The sequence below is a fragment of the Amblyomma mixtum genome, chromosome 9 (genome assembly GCF_055824585.1).
Source record: "Amblyomma mixtum isolate Tamu chromosome 9, ASM5582458v1, whole genome shotgun sequence".
Classification (NCBI taxonomy): Eukaryota; Metazoa; Arthropoda; class Arachnida; order Ixodida; family Ixodidae; genus Amblyomma; species Amblyomma mixtum.
The window spans coordinates 6,649,269-6,666,734 of NC_143020.1; the positions used below are offsets into that span (position 1 = coordinate 6,649,269).

The following is a 17,466-nucleotide window of genomic DNA, read 5'->3' on the forward strand; positions in this document are numbered from 1 at the left end:
CTTCCAGAGAGGCATGGGAGACTGCCCTTCTCAACTGCTCCTCGCTTGAGTCCCAAAGGGCTCTGGTGAAACGGGCTAGAGACGGGGCATTGTCATGCGGTGTCCCGGACTAGGGACGCCGACCATGTAGCGTGGCCACTCTGTGGCTCCCAAACTCTATTTCAGAAATTAAAAGTTTTCACCACCACCACCAGCGTTCTCCAACATGATCACGTCATCACCTGGGCCCCAGGACATACAATTGTCTGAGGCAGTATTAGGGCCGATGCCCTAGCTCAACAATATAACTACCCAACGGCGCACAGCAATGACATCCTCTACCGAATTTCAACCCATTTTTCCAGCCGCCTAGAGACCATTCGCCTAAATCAGCGACTCTACACCCCGCCGCATGAGCAACTTTTCCCGGCGGACTCGTAACACCTAATACGCATCCAAACACTGACTTTCCCCAACCTCCACCACCTACACCGCATTCACCCAACATTATACGCAGATACATGTCCCTGGTGGGGCGGTGTTAATACGTTCACACATATTACATGCACAGCTAAACCCAACCACTTAAGCGGCCCAACGCGGCGCTGGAGCAGTTGGAGGTGACGCTGGCCAGCGCCACCCTGGGAGACCACGGGACGCTAGTCGCCGTCGCCAAAGCGTCGGCGGAAGCTACTGGAGTCCTGAACTGAGAACTTCACTCACAATCCTCTCCGGCCACCTTTTTTACGATAAAATTTTAATCTCTGTCTCTCTCTCTTGAAGCAGTGGAAGGTGCGGCTGACCAGCGCCACCCTGGCATACCAGGAGGCGCTCATATCGCTATCTCCACGACGTCGGCCAGAGCCACTGGGGTCGTGGACTGATGATGATGATGTCCTCAGTATTAATGGCACACACCCACGGCGGGGGATTGGCAGGACTCCGCGTGCTTGCCTTCAACCACCTTCTTCTTCCCTCTCAATAAATGTTTTTTTCTTTCCTTCGTAATGGAAGTTTTGCAACTGGTAGCATGAAAGGGCTCTGACATCTGCCGAGCGATAAAAAGAAAATTCTTCTTTCTATTCGTCCACTGTGGGCAAAGAAGCGACATTAGTAGCTGCACTGGGACCGCAACCCCAAACTCACGTTATCTAAGCGCCCACTCCAAACAGAAAATGAGCCGAGGCAACGCACATCTCAAATGTTTGAAGTCAGGAAAACAATGAAAGGAACTCGTGCGACTCCTCAAGTAAACGCGGTCAACGTCGCCGTTACTACAGATGTCAAATTTTTCAGACCTACCACAATAGGTTTAAATAAATTTCTTGGACATTACGAAAACGTGGAAATTTTCGATTTTAAAACACTGAGCTAATGTGGACGCCGACAGTGCGATTCAGAGAGTGCAAGTTAGCGGAAGTTATCTAGAAGTGCTGTAAAAACTGTGAATTAAATTGGTCGTTCTTTCTTTCGTGCGAGAAATAAGAGAGCTATGGGAAGCTGTTTTTTCTTTCTCGGCCGGCCCTGAAAATTACAGAAGGGCAGCTGCCGCAGGAGCACGAGCCGTATAGCAGACAACTCTTCCCAAAGAGGGCGCTGCACACTAACAGCGGCACGCGCTCCTCGAGGCCGCCTTCCAGAGGAAGAAGACAGCCGCGATGGAAGCTCGGCCGGCGAGAGAAGACCTACTTTCGCCAACTGGCACCGGTCGCCCCGCGACTCGGACTTCCATCCTGCGAAGTAAGGAGTTACGATCGGCAAGCGCCTGCTTGAGCGGCGCATGTGGGGTCGCTGTGGCCACCGCCACCACCGCGCTGGCATGGCTCGCTGTTCACTGGGCTGCCAATAGGGTTAACACGAGTGCCACTGGGACGAAGTTCTGCTGCCCCAGCGAGGCAGCCACGCTATTCGCCGCCATCGACGCCAACCAGCAGCCGTGCACAGATTTCTTCGCGTACATCTGCAAGAACGCCCTCGAGGCAGGATTCGTCCAGCGTGACGTGGCACGCGACTTGCTGGTGAGCCGCTTGCGCATGGTGACTACACTTCTAGTTTCGGCGAGGGTGCACTAGCAAAATGAAAAAAGAGCAACACGAAAAGAGAAAATGGCTCAGTGCTTATGGTGCTCTGCTGCTGACCCGAAAAACGCGGGTTCGATCCCAGCCGTGGCAGTCCAATTTCGATGGAGGCGAAATTCTAGAGGCCCGTGTACTATGCGATGCCAGTGCACGTTAAAGAACCCCAGGTGGTTGAAATTTCCGGAGCCGTTCACTACGGCATCCTTCATAGCCTTAATCGCTCTGGGCCGTTAGACCCCCATAAACCATCAACCAAACCAGAAAAATGGGATGCCGGAAGCGCTAGGCACGGCAGGTTTTCTGTTTAGCAGTCGTATCCTTGCTGGCTTACCCCTTTGCTTCCAGTAGTAATGCCTGCTTAAGAAATATGCTGCAATTTTCTGCCCTTCCACAGGCATTTGGAAGTGGCTGCTGTGGTGTTCTAATTGCATAAGTCTTTGTTTTGGCAAGTATCGGAAGCGAAGATAGCGCAAACTGTTTCGGATTTATGGTGAAAATTTTGTTTTTCAGGAAACGAAATGGCGCAGTAGCTGTCTGACATATCTGGGTGGATATTCGAACCGCGCCGTAATGAAAGGACAAAGACGAGAGTGAAAGAAGAAAAGATGATAGAGGTGTCATAGTGGAGGGCTCCGGAATAATTTCGACCACCTGGAGACCTTTACCATTCACTGACATCGCACAGCACACGGGCGTCTTTTGCGCTTCGCCTCCATCAAAACGCGGCCTCCACGGTCGGCTTCGAACCCGGGTACTCCGGCTGAGTAGCCGAGTACTCTAACCACTGAGCCAACGCAGCGGCAGCTATGGTGCGGATATTTTCAAATATGGCCTTAGTTTGGTTTGGTTTAGTTTATGAGGTTTAACGTCCCAAAGCGACTAAGGCTATGAGAGACGCCGTAGTGGAGGGCTCCGGAGATTTCGACCACCTCGGGCTGTTTAACGTGCAGTGACATCGCACACAAATATGGCTTGGAATACAGTGTGCAGGCAATAATTCTAACTGCTATTCATTTGCAAACAATTTGCATACCTCATCGATGCGCTCCTTTTTGGAGAATTTCGACGCCATAAAAATATTCCACTGCTCACGTGGTCGCACGAGACAGCCTTGTGGAGAGCCGCCCGGTGTGAGCGATATCAAATTCAGCAACTGGTCGGCACTCTAGAACTGTATCTTCTCGGATTTTGAGAGCCGTAACCATGTCCCTGGTGTAAACCCACAAGAAGAAAACAAAAAATCCGTGTTGCTCAAAAATTTGCCCAGAAATTGCTGACCATTCAAAAAGCCGTACCGTTTCGCATAACTCCGACGTGTATGCTCAATAATGAAAGTTTGCTTGCTTAGTACGAGTAGGAAAATTTCCAATAATTTTACACCTCGAGATTTTCTACGAAGAGCACGATGGCGAAAATGAGCAGTAACTTTTATTTAATGGTCGCAGTACCAAAGTATACAATCTGGTTTACCTGCTGAATGCAATCTATATCAATTTTCTTAATTTCTAAAAACCGGAAGGCACCGGAACTGCCTTTATTACACAATCGACTATTTCGGACTCTTCGTTGCCTACAAGGTATTTACTGACGTCATCGCGAACGGAACAACCAAAGAACCAGGCTTCCAGTCTCAAAGGCTACCCCACAAGACCCCATATTCACATTACCAAGTAGATCACAGAGAGATGCGCAGAATGTAACCAATCGCTGTATTTAGCTTTCATTAATTACTAGAAAGCAGTTGACTCAGTCTAAATTACAGCTATCATGCAGGAATTGCGGAGCCGGAGCATGGAAGAGGCATGCGTAAAAGTACTGAAAAATATCTCCAGCGGCTGCACATACACCATAGCTCTTCTCTGAAAAAGAAATCAGATCTTAATCAGGCAGGATGTCAGGCAGGGAGACACGATCTCTCCGGTACTCTTCACCATGAGTTTACACGAAGTATTAATGATCTGGATTGGAAAGAGTAGGCAATAAAATTAAATGGAGATTAACGTGTAAATCGATGATTCGCTGATATTTCCTTTTTAGGTACCGCAAGGGACAAAGTGCAAAGTATGATCAAAGACCCAAACACGCAAAGCAGAACATTAGGTCGAAAATTTAATATAAAGAAAAGTGGCTTTGTTTGGTTTGGTTTATGCGGGTTTAACGTCCCAAAGCCACTCAGGCTATGAGGGACGTCGTAGTGAAGGGCTCCGGATATTTCGACCGCACGGGGTTCATTAACGTGCACTGACATCGCACAGTACACGGGCCTCTAGAATTTCGCCTGCATTGAAATTCGACCGCCGCGGCCGGGATCTAACAAGCGTCTTTCGGGATTATCAAGTAAACTGATGTTCAACAGTGTCGGAAGAGAACCCAACTTATATAACACAGGCAGCGAAGCGTTGGGATTGGTGAGGGAATACCTATATCCACTACATAGGACAGGTAGTCACCGTAGGTCCGGATCCCGGAGATGAAACAACCAGGAGAGTAAGAATGGGTATCGGATCGAGTGCATTGCGGAGGTATTTTCAGATAATGAACGGCAGTTTACGATTATTCCTCAAGAGGAAAGTATATGACAGTTGTATGTTTCTGGTCACAACGCACTACGGTCACATGACCTCATTTGACCAATCACAACTAGCGCCCACTTTCCTAACCGCGTAGGTGCGATGACAGAGCAAGTTAAAGAACCCTAGGTGGTCAAAATTTCCGCAGACCTTCACTGCGGCGTCTCTCATATCCTGAGTCGTTTTGGGACGTTAAACCCCCATAAACCAACCAACCAATATTTTCATTTCCTAGCAATTGAACGCGGAGGTTTATATATTTGACATGCAGTACCCCGGATAGTTTCCCGGAAATACTGGCCAGAGTAGTTCGTGTTGAATATCAATCAACCACAACCTGCACAACCGCAACGCATCATCAACGGACTAACCAGTGGCTATGAACAGGGGCATCTCTGCTTGACAGCTGTGGCATGAAACGGTCTAGTGTCGAGACGCGGCGTCTTGTTCTACTTAAGACATGTGGTTAACAATAACATTATCTTCGGTTTAACATTTCTCGAGCTTGTCATATCGTTAGTACTAGCTACCTACAAAACACACACACAAAATTGCTATCAACAATTCTGTTCTTCATTTCCACTAGATGCCCTTTGCTGCAGTGAATGACGGAATGATGTTACGCGAGTGTCCTTGAGTGGCCGCGTTTCGGGATATTTGGGTTCCTGCTAGGCAACTTTGTAAGTTGCTTAACAGATAATTTATGAGGCGCTTAGCTCTATGCCACTATTCTATTTTAAAGCCAGAGTCCTACTCCTCGTGGTACAACTTACGATTTCGATGCGGATCAGACAGTGATCTTCAATGCCTCACAAGGTCAAACCGAATTGCGTGGTGGTATGGCCCAAGCTATGGTAGTATATGACCCCGTGATCATATGACCGTGACCACAGGGTACCGGACCTTAACCTTTATCTTTGACCTTGGCCTTGACCTTTGATATGAGACAGTGGGCGCCACATTGACAATGACCTTCAATGCATCACAAGGTCAAAAGAAACTTAACTGCGTCGTGGTATGCCCCGAGCTATATTAGTACGACCACGAGATCATATTGCTCTGACCATTGGGTACCTGACCTTGACCTTTAGCCTTGACCCTTGATCTTGATATTTTATTTCAGACAGTGTAGACCATCTCTAACAGAGCTTCCCCTCGTGTAACTAGCTTCAAGCCACGTTGAACCCAAGCCATTTTTTTGCAGTTGGATCTCACCTCTGACATCATCAAGGGCACCCAGGACTACGGCAGTCAGGCTGCAGTCGCACTTCACACCCTTTACACATCGTGCATCAAAGAGATATGGCAGGAGCACCAGCGAGTCCGGGATGTTGCGACGGCCGTGCTAGAAATCACCAACACCACCACGCGAACAAGTGGCGCAAGCTTACTTCGTTTGGGCCTTGTGGTGAATAAGCGGTACGGCCTGCCATTCATCTTCGATGTATTGAGTTCAGCAGGCAAAACACCGTGGCTCATGTTCGTTAGATATACACCTCGTGTCGGGGACCACCAACATCACTGCGATGCTTCCTGCTCTGATGTCACTCTCTCCATCCTTAATTCGCACTTTGGCACCAATTATACCAATGAGGACGTCTCGAAGTGGGAACAGAAATTTCCGGCTGCCTCGCCAGAACGATCATCCGTGTCTTTGAAGGAGATTAGAGATGCTTTTGGACATCTTGAAGCGTCCCAATTCAAGAACATATTGCTCGAGTTTCTTATAGATGTCGACAGTGCGAAAATAATTTCTGCCATAGCTAAAGCGGGCCTCTTTGAGGACGTTCGGCTTCTGATAGACGCAGACCATCAGCCGTTGGCGTCGTTGTACCTGATGCTTCTTGTCACTCTGCAAGCCATGCGTTACATTACACAGGGCAACACGCTAAGTTCACCTGATATGCGTTGCGAGGATGTCTGTCAAAAACACGTACGCCGGAGCTACCACCTATGGCGCGTAACGTACGTGGCGGCACTCGCGACTCCCGCTAAAGACCGCCAGCTGCACAAAATTTTCGAAGCCACACGGCAACGGTTCATTGAATATGACCCACTTCGGCGGCTGATGGCAGCCGGAAACGACACAGACCACTTCCGGGCCGTAGTCGCCAACATATCGCTCATGCTACCTGGAGACCTGGTCTTCAGAGAGCCAGCCGTGCCGCACCTGACCTCCCAGGGCTTCCCCCGGAACTTGTTCTTGGCTTTGAACTTCGAGTTCGACGCTAAAAATGAGACAGTTCGACGGGGCGTGCCCTGGTTTCGAGACACCCCCACAGCAGAACGGCGGACCGCATGTTCTTTGCGAATGAGACCAGTCTGTACGTGTCATCACTGAGCTACGGGTGGCTGAGTTCCGGTACCACTGACCCACTGCTCGCCGACGCTTCGGTGATTGCGAGTCGCATGGCCGCCTTGATGTGGCTCAAACTGGTCAGCTGGAAGGACTGGTCACGAGAAACGAAGACAGCTCTACAATCCCACAGGTGACGATAATGCGGAAAGGAAGCGATCACTCCTGAAAGAACGCGTTCTTGCATGCAGCAGACTTTTTTTGTTGCGGCTCCCATCACGTTCGAGATGAAATTTACTCTATTCCTTGCACGCTAGCGTCGTCAAAATGGTTACAGAGTAAGTGGCGTCGGAGGCAGGCGTCTTCGCTGCGAACGTATTTTTAGACGCCTCTGGTCCACCGCTTCTGGTAGATTTTCACATGCTTTAGATGGGGGTTTGACAGCATACCGTCTAGTCAGGTATCATGGTGATGGAGTGCAGTCATTGGACAAGGAAAATGAAGATGAACATTTTTTTGACGTTGCGGGAGCTCTACGGCTCCCTTGTTCACCATCGTAACAATTAAAATGAACAATTCTAGTAAACAAGGGAGCCATAGTGCTCCCGGAACTTCAACATTTTCATCCTCATTGATCTTGGCCAGTGACCAGTACTCCACATTGTACATGCTTGAATCATTTCTTTGGTGACAGCTAAGCCTTAATCACTTAAGATAGCCTCCGTTGCTTATGTGCCGTGAAACCAAAAAACAGTTCGTCTTCTAAATTGTGGCAGAAAAATGAGCCCGTTCTTCATTACTGTGTTTTCTTTTCTCGCGTCTGCAGTTCGGCAGTGTCGACCTTAGAACAAAGTTTGTGTTAGGGCGGTTCGTTTATGGCTTATGGGGTTTAACGTCCCAAAGCGACTCTGGCTATGAAAGACGCCGTAGTGAAGAGCTCCGGAAAATTCGACCACCTGGGGTTCTTTAACGTCCACTGACATCGCACAGTACACGGGCCTCTAGAATTTCGTCCAAGCGTAGCGACCGGGATCGAACCAGCGTGTTTCGGGTCTGCAGCTGACAGCCGCGCTTCGTTCAGCTGGCCGCTGCGATGGGCGGTTATACTTGAATAACGTTGGCACAGAATCTGCCTTCAAGCGCCGGTTGAACGAAGCCTTAGCGAGTCCAAAGCTCCCTCTGAGGTACACGCTGTCTTCATAGCAATCTGGCGCGAAATGCTCCGAGCACAAGCGGGAATGATTCCTCGGAGACCAGTTGACACGGCGGACAGCTCTCATCCAATTGTCGCGAAGGTTCTTATCGCTAGGAAGCCAATGGTAGATCACGCCCGTTGTCACAGATGAATTTGTGCAGCCCACAGCACATCAGAAGTTGCTGTCACCCATCACTCTGGCGTACACATCACATCAGGCACTTCAACCCGCACCCATACATACTGGTGAACAGCGCAAAAAAGACGGGACAATGACAAGACAAGCGCTGACTATCAACTGGGTTTACTGAAGGACGGAAGGGTATATATACGAAAACATAACACAAAAAGTAAGATGATAGTGTGAAAGGGCAGTGAACAACAAAACCTATGTCACATGTGAAGTGATGTATGCTAATTCCTGTTGCTAAGTGTCACGGAAGGATTGCTGATGCATTCGTCACCTTGCCTGTGGATGTGATGCGCTTCCATTATTTCGCGTGTGAGCTTATCTTTATGGCGGAACAGAACCTAGGTTTTCTTGTACTCAGGTGCGCACTTGCACTTTTTGCGGCGAAACTTTGTGCGCGGAAGCCCGCCGTCTTGTTCCGATTTCCTTTCTTGCCCCCTTTCATGATGTCATTTGCACTGTTCACAATGAGCGGCAACGTGGCTAAGAGGGTCACTTTTCCTTGTGTTTTCATGCTCCATGAGCCTTTTGTTTAAGCATCTGCCGGTCTGCCCGACGTAAACAGCACCGCAAGAGAAGGGAATTTGGTACACCACGTTTTCTGCACATGGTACAGAGGGTGAAACATGGCGTACCTGACAGCCTTTCTTCTTTTCTTCCTTTGCCTGTGCAACCTGCTTGCACATGGAGCTCAGTTTGTGGGGAGCAGAAAACACAACATCGACATCATACCTGCCGGCAACCTTCTTGAGACCGTGAGACAAGCCGTGCGTGTAAGGAACCACCGCTGGTCTTTTCACCATCTTGCCTTCTTGGGTCGCCCATTTTTTACAAATTTAATCAACTGTTCGGAAGCCCTGGAAATTATTTCATCCGGATAACCATTTGCGCGTAACCTGCAGACAAATTTGTAAAAAATGGCATTTAAATGTCTGGGGCTTTTTGTGGCCTTACTGCCATTTTCGCCTTTAGGCGACAACTTCCTGGCATTTTGGGGGGGTTTGTTGTCTGACCTATCCGCCCGCGTCGCACGCTCAGAACCTTGTTTCTGACACGCAATGCGGTTCTTTTCTCTAGGCTTTAAAACAACCCCATCTTTCCTTATATCAGTGACAGATAGCCCTGCCAACTCAAGATAACAGCCCTTCATTTGTTTTTGCTCCGGCAGTGGTGCGTTCATCTCTCCTCTTTGCTGCGAGCCTCCCGCGTGCACCTCGGGACCGACAACTGACTCCTTAGGTTTCCCACACTCACTAAGGGTACACTTCTCTCCAGGTTGACGAGAAACTATCTCGTTGGCGTCGCAGCTACGCACCAACTTCGCGCAAATGACCTTCGGACGTTCCACTCCCTCTAGGTTATGCGACTCGTGCCTCTCAGGATTGTCCTGTCGCTCCTTTTCGCACATTTTCATCGGTCGAGATGAACATCGAAAAACCGCCGGAGCTCCCCTTTAACCACTAAGCCACCCTGGCGGATCATCGCCGGGATGTCATCTAGACCTTCATGAATTAGGGGGTGGCGAGGGGGTTGAGTGGGGACCTGGTACGAACTCCCATTGCATAGTTGTCACGTGGCTAGGTATGTCGTTACATTACGCCATTGTCACATGATCTGGTGTGACGTCACATTACATCGATGTCACGTGGCCTGTCATGACGCCACACTTATATGATGTCATCACTAACCATACTAACTAGTCTTGCCGTTACCTAACTAGTATTATGTAGTTGTAACGTCATTTTCATGACGAGACTCCTCAGCTCGTGACGTCACACTTTGCCGTATCTTGCGGACATGACCCTGAAAGTCAGCCATCCAATGATTTCGCACTAAAAACGCCCCTCATTCCTATTTTAAGGTTATTTTTCACAATACTTTTCATGCAGGGAATGCGTGCTGAGAGCCTCAGGCGCCGAGTACCTCGACAACATGCACCGTGTGGTAGAGCTGAAAATGGGGCTGCAAATCGCCGCCCATTGTCGGGGCTGCTGGCACAGCCCGTGGTGAGGCCGTCACACCAGTGGCTGCAAGAGCTAGCTGGTACACAGTGCAGGACGCCTGGAGCCTCTACCGGATGTCCGAAGCCCAGTTCTTCTACGCCCGCTTCGCCTACTACCGTTGCAGCATTGCTTTGCAGGCTAGAGCCGTAGTGAACGAACTTGTCAGGGGCAACGCTGACTTTGCCACGGCATTTCAGTGCCCCGTGGTTGATTACGGTGACTGCGTCAACCTTACTAGGCCGAATGATGGACATAGAATTATCTGAATATGTTGTTGTGACGGACATACCCGCCTGGTTATATTACTGGATCTGTTTCAGTACCCGCCTTTTCTACCGTTTATTTTTTGTCTTATTTGCATAGGCTCTTAACCAGGTTACTTTGCAGACGTGCGGCCACCGTACTGTAGATTTCTAAGATCGGATGATTATCTTACTTGCTCTTTCCTGTTCATGTATGCTGCTTAGCTTGGTTTAGCTTTTTACACTTTCGAGAAATCTCTCATTTGTTATATCCACGATGGTTTGTTCAAAGATATATTTCACGTCACGAGCTCTTCCGCCGCCTGAGGGGCTTTCAAAAACTTACCTGCTTTCGACACCAACCGTCCAGTGATCAAATATTCCTTTATGCAATTTTGACCATTTCTGAGCGTGAAAATAACGCATCATTTAACGACACTTAAAACGTGTCATTATCCTCCACTATAAATGTTCTCCGGCGTAAGCTTTAGAGGTCTTATTTCTTAGGGTGATTTGAATACGCCAAATTAAATTTCCCGTGTCTGGAATTTTCATGTGCTGTTATTCTGCTCTGTGATCTTCCGCGTGCTGAGTCGAGCGCACGTCAGAAAATCTCAATGAAGCTCACCCATAATCCAGCAATAACTATTATTTCGGCTTGATTTCAAGGCTCTTTTTGGTCACAGGTACTGCTGGACATACCGTAGCTTCACGAATGCAAGTTGCACTTTAGATTCACTGCTATGTTTGAAATAAATGAAACTTTTCTGCTGATGACAACACGAGATCGAATGTTCTAGGCCATTATAATAATTCAACTTTTGGCACCCAACCTTTGTATCCCTACCCTAAATACGTTCTCGTGAGCACTGAAAATGAACTAGGAAAGTGTCGCACAAAGCTCAACAGCACACATATCTGCATTGTATCCTATCTTATTGGGTTATGTCCATCGCAGTACAAGAAGGCGGTTGATGCGAATTGTGACGATAAAGGCTTTGCTATGCGAGCTGTATCAGATTTTGTACGCTTGTGCCATCACGGAGGAAAACGAGAGAATGTCATGCGATTGCTTGGCTTGCATTGCGAAAACTGCATTGAAGTGGGAGAAGTGGTGTTAACAGCGCATGCGCAAATGCTCTTTGTACCACTGAGGGCCCGTCTAGGTCTATACGTCACACGGACGCAATTTATTTCCACCTCAACTTATTCTTCGGAGAGAACGCAATTTCAGAGTTATCGCAAGTTGCAGGGTTCCTTAAAGGGACACTGAGGAGAAATTGAAGTTGACTTGCATCGACAGAATACCAGCTCCTGATTACAAAAACGCCATTCATACTGACAACAAAGCTCCTGTAACATAGAAAAGAGCAAGAACCAAAATACAGGTATCGCCGCCACAGGCCGAACTCGCAATTACAAGCTTCATGGCGTCATAGAACAAAACAGTGTTGCTAGAACCAATAGTTCTAGCAACTCTAGGGCACGAGAAGCTACGATTCACTGAGGCGCAGCAAATGCATGCGCAAATCTCCTTGACGTCGCCAGATGGCGCCACGTACCCGATAGCTACGCGCGCTCCTGCAGCGCCGGGACCAATCAGCGCTTGCTCTCAGCGGTATGGGGGCTCCCGGTATTCCGCTAACGGTAACAAGGTACACGGTACGCTAAAGGCGTCTATTTGCGAGAACTTCGTTGACGACTTCGAGAATGGGATCCATTGTAACACTGGCAAAACGCCGGTGCAAATGTAAACGAAGCGACGGCCGCAATAGCCGATAGATGCCTTCAACGTGCGGCCGGCGGTAGCTTTCTTTTCGGCTGCTGCTGGGCCGCACTGCTGGCCGCCAGAAATCACGGAGTCTGGTTTACGTCATGTGAATGTCATGTTTCACGTCACTTAGTTCTGTGTCGTCATAGCAGAATCCCAAGTTTGAATCAGAGCGGCGGGAAAAACTATTTCAACTTCGAATCCAAATTTCTTAGAAATAAATGCATCTTTCGCTGCCGGGCAAGTGGCAACAAAGCCATAAAAAGCCGAACTATCGGATTTTGCTGTAAATAAAATATTAACAGAGCTCTCCTCAGTGTCCCTTTAAAGAAGGAAATATACCATACAAACTGTAACACTTAAAAAAAACAATAGTCCGACAGGATAAAGGTTTTTTAGTCTTGAGCATTGTGCTCGATTGCCTTAGCTCGTTATTCGCCATCAAAGCCAAAATACACACACGACGTGACCCCTTTAAGTGGAACGCGCGAATGAATTTCCGCAGTCGCTGTTACAGGCGCTGGGGCACGCTGCATGTACAGTCAGCGCCAAAGATAACCGGGCAACGGTGGTTTATTTCTAAGCCGCGTAGCGAAGCACTTACGGCAGCCCCTAAGCTCTGAATCTGTGTCCTCACGTTTTGGCACCTTTCGGTCTTCAGCGGTGTCGTAACGGCTCCGTTATATGGTTGAGAGGGAAAGACCTATTTCTCAGTTACTTTTGGGAGAGGAGGTACTTAACGGTGTGGATATGACTGAGTGGGGACGTAGCAGCCTGTTTATATATGGAGCGAGTGAGGCATCGTAGACGCTAGCTGCTCTCTCTTGGGTAAGCAGAGCTATTTTTGATGGTAAAATGAATAACTGCCTCAACTGCCCTGCTGTCTGCAACGTCGATTTACGGCACCACATCCGGACTTGCCCCGGCAAAGCGAGCCTCCCCGTCCTCTGCCCTCCACGTTCAGACATACGGATATTGGGCGGCATCCAGTGGCGACGCCACACGCAAGATCAGCGACCTTCTTGACTTCGTTTCCGAGTCCGACGTCCTAGCCTTCATCTAAACCTTACCTCACTTCCAACTTAAGGTTCAGGTCACCTTTGCCAAAAACATGGAGGAAGAAAAACTCGGGAGAGGCCCTCGCTATCCGAGCTGCACGCCAGAAATGTAGGCCGGAAGTCACGTGCTTTCGCAAGGACTGCTGGGAGTGTTTGGCCGACGGCGCAGCTAGGCTATACGCACCATTGCTAAGTAGAGCAGCGTCGTCTGCTGCATTGTTTGCTGCGCATGCGCTAGCGCGCGGAGACGTGTGCCAAGCAGGCGGGCATGGGAGAGCCGGCTTCAAAAATTGTGACGGAACCGCCTCTCCTCAGTTCTCCCCTTCCTCCATGGTACAAAAGCATTGATGGATGAATGAATGAAGAATTGCTCAGTAGCGAGCGTCTTGGTGCTTCATTTGGGTGCCACAGAATTTTGGTTTATTTGCAGCGCATGGCCAGCTTAATTGGAAACATAACTAAAAATAAAAACCAGCCGACAACGTAAGTTTTCTATGATTTACTACTTTTTGTACTCTTTGCACTTTACTACTCTAATAGCTAGTTTTGTACTTTTCCACTTCAAGCTCTTGAAAGCCATTAGCCACGGAAGATTCCTAGGTACCAAAGAAATGGCGTGAGTCTGGAGTAAATGCACTGAAAAAAAAATGATTATCAGTGGAAGACTCAATTATCCGTATTCGTGAACCGGTGCATCCAGTGTATCTTGATTTAAAACAGTGCTTTCGGATGACTTACATGTGATCCAACAATTGTGCTATGTTATCGTGTAAGTTCAGTGCGGGCAGAAAGACACCTTTATGTAATTTAACGAAAAGTATGTGGAGCTAGCCAAGCAGGAACGAGCACATTCCCTTTCTAGATGTTGCTCACACTGTAGGATGTCAGGGATGCTGGATATAATAACGCTGGAAAAAATATTGTTTTTAAAATCCGATATTCAATCACTAAAAGAACTTCATTTATCGCCAAAGTCATGAATAAAACCAAAGCGCAGTGTTTAGGTTCAGTGTTTAGGTGCCGTGGTAAATGTAGCCCGGTGGTGCATGCAGGTTCCACATAGGGCCATCTGCATATGCCAAGCTTTTTGAGGCCCGGCTGGCTTTACGTCAGAGCTGAAAGCGGGCCCGACCTCTCATGCCAGTCTTAAGCCGAGCAGCCTGGCATGTGTTCAAGGCCCAGTCAGCTGCCGAGCATGTTTCGTCAATTTAGTCGGCTGCCTACCAGAAGCCACTGAACAGCCGATGGTTGGCAGTCGGCCTGTGCCGCTTGGGTTATCGCATATAACGTCTGTTAACCTTGTGTTTTATTTAAAAGCAGCGCAAGGTTCAGTTGGCAGCATTTCTCAGCGGATACTGAACCAGTCAACTTACTCAGCGAAAAAAAAAAAACTATTTCTCCAATCCATTATTCGTCATGCAGTGAAGCCTCCAGTGGAACGATAGAAGAAAAGTAGAGCTACACATTCGAAGGCAATGACAACAGCGATTGCTACTTTTTTTTTGTCGAAAGCAACCTTATTCTATCCTGCACAGAAAAAGGCGGTCAAAAATTTTCATTCCAGAAGTTATCTAGGATTTACCTCAGATTGCGTGAAATACCGTTTATTAGTTATCGCTATCATAAGAAAGTGCCTCCATCTTGCCCGCACAGAGAGGCTCAAATAGCGGTAATAAATGTATTTCATGCCAGTAGAATAACCTGAAATTATCAACATGAAACACCGTATCAGGACCTTTTTCATAAAAGGAGCGATCGAAACTTGAAGGTCCCCCTTTATCCGTGTCCAACATTCTTGGATAAGATTTCTGAGTACTGGAATATTCTAAGGTACTGTGTTCTAAATATTGAAGGCAATAGTCCATTCTTCCGATGTGTAGCAAAATCTTTCAAACTTTTCCCATCGCTTGCATCGAGCAGTGAAGATCACCATAGAAAAACAATGGGAAAGGCTTCTGACCATAGCAAAAACATTAATAGCAAAAAAAAATGCCAACCTGCTGACTGCAGAGTTGAAGATATATTTATTGCTATAGTAAAATTTTGATATATATTAAAAAATTGCGCGCATAAAATATCTCCCGTTGAAAAATGCTTTTTTCCAGAATTTGAGTATGGTAGCAACAAATGCGATTCCTTTGTAGGATAACATGAATAGCAAGACTACAACTTACCTTTTCTATATTAGCCAAGTTAGATAAGTCTTTCGTCTGGAAATAATGCGTGGCATTTGTGATTATTGGTCACGATCAGCATAGCTTCAACGAAGCTTTATGTGCAGTTTTTTAAGTGCGAGAATTGATGAATCTGAAACTGACTTTTCATTTTGAGCCAAACTTTTTATTTAACTTGCTGACTAAAGCAGGCTAACGCTATTAATAAGTTAGCATTTGTAGGGTCAGTGCAAATGGGAATGGCGAGCGCCGTCTGTCCGTATGAGCAGTAAGAGGTGGCACACCTGCCATTGGGGCAGGTGGCAATGAACTTTCATATGTTAACCTCCGATATAAGAAGTTTTCGTTCTTACCTGGGGTACAACGAACAATTGTGTGTGGGCCTAGGATGTAACGTACTTTTGCGTTTATCTCGCATATAACAAACCTACGTGTACCACCTCGGATATAACGAACGCTTGGCTTCTAACGCATTCAAATTATTCGCGAAGAATTGCCTATGAGTTTATTTTTTGCAATATTCACTTCAAGGTCATCTGAAGATGTGCTTTGCAACCTTGTCGCCACAGGTCACGGATACCCGTACTTTGTGACTCGATATACATCCTTCGTGGAGGCTATCGAAAAGGGTTTAACTTAAGGACAACGCAGTGAGCTGTGGAAAAAAAAAGATTGGTGTAACGTTAAGATATCGGAAGCGGGCTGAGTGGGTGAGGGAACAAACGCGGTTAATAACATCCTAGTCCAAATCGAAAGGAAGAAATGGGCTTGGGCAGGGCATGTAAATGAGGAGGAGGAGGATATAGAAGAGGAAAGGCAGGAAGGTTAAGGCAAGATAACCGCTGGTCCTTAGGGGTAACGCACAGGATTACAAGAGAAGGCAAGCGTAGCAGGGGCGGCAGGAAGTTAGGTGGGCGGATGAAATTAAGAAGTTTGCGGGGATACGTTGGCCGCAACTGGCAAAGGACAGGGTTACATGGAAAGACATGGGAGAGGCCTTTGACCTGCAGTGGGCGTAGTCCAGCTGACGAATATGATAAAGATGATGATATCGGGAGACAACTTATTAACCTGTTCTGGCACCGAGGGAGAGATCGCTCCTTTTTATAACGGCACGCGTCGGCGTACTAGTATCCATGGTCTATGGTGGGTGCGTTACCTTATGGACCATTCGCACGTCGGCTTCTCGTGGACAGAGGATGGTCTGATGTGAGCGTAACTAGTGAGTGGTTGCCACCAGAACCAAACGGAGGGCGGTTACAGTAGAAAGAGGAGGGTATATAGTCAGAGCGGAGGATTGTCGCACGGTCAGTTTGCGGCAGCTGCTACGACGCGCGCACCCGAGGAGGCGATCATCGGAAACACTGCGCGGGTATTGTAGAGCGACGGACTTGACAGGCGAGGCAGTCAAAAAGCAAGTATGCGTGTAAAACCAGAAACAGCTCTCTAGGACTACGAAGATAGGAAGTCTCTTTCATGATTGCTATCTTAATCTACCATGAAATATAAATACATTGTCAGCTGCCACTGAATCTCCTGAATCTCGCGTTACAATGTGATACCATCCTGTCACTTTTTCTTATTTTTTTAGCTTATTTTTGAGCCCAAACAGTTCCAAGGAAATCCATTGCGATTTTGATGGCTGTTATTTAAGGCTCACGAATCAACCACACTCAAGGCCTTTTATTCACAAAATTCAATAACTCCTAGGCTGCGGTACTTTATACCGCACCGTCGCAATCGATTTTGTTCGTTTTATATCAAATGTATTGAATTCTACTTGCATGATCTTGCTCTAAATATTTAAGCACGACTAATGGCGGCTTCCATGCAGCGCGGTAAATGTAAATAATTTTTTTTTCACAATCAAAAACTTTTTAGAACAGCAATGCTGAACGTTTATCGAAGCC

General features: G+C 47.5%; 1 protein-coding gene and 1 pseudogene across 1 annotated transcript in view; one reads left to right on the plus strand and one right to left on the minus strand.

Annotated features, from left to right (window-relative positions):
• LOC149328182 (uncharacterized) overlaps nucleotides 1–17,466 on the minus strand; it is a 44,322-nt gene that overhangs the window by 13,931 nt on the left and 12,925 nt on the right. The window lies entirely within an intron of this gene.
• On the plus strand, nucleotides 1,638–10,577 carry LOC149328183 (uncharacterized; annotated as a pseudogene).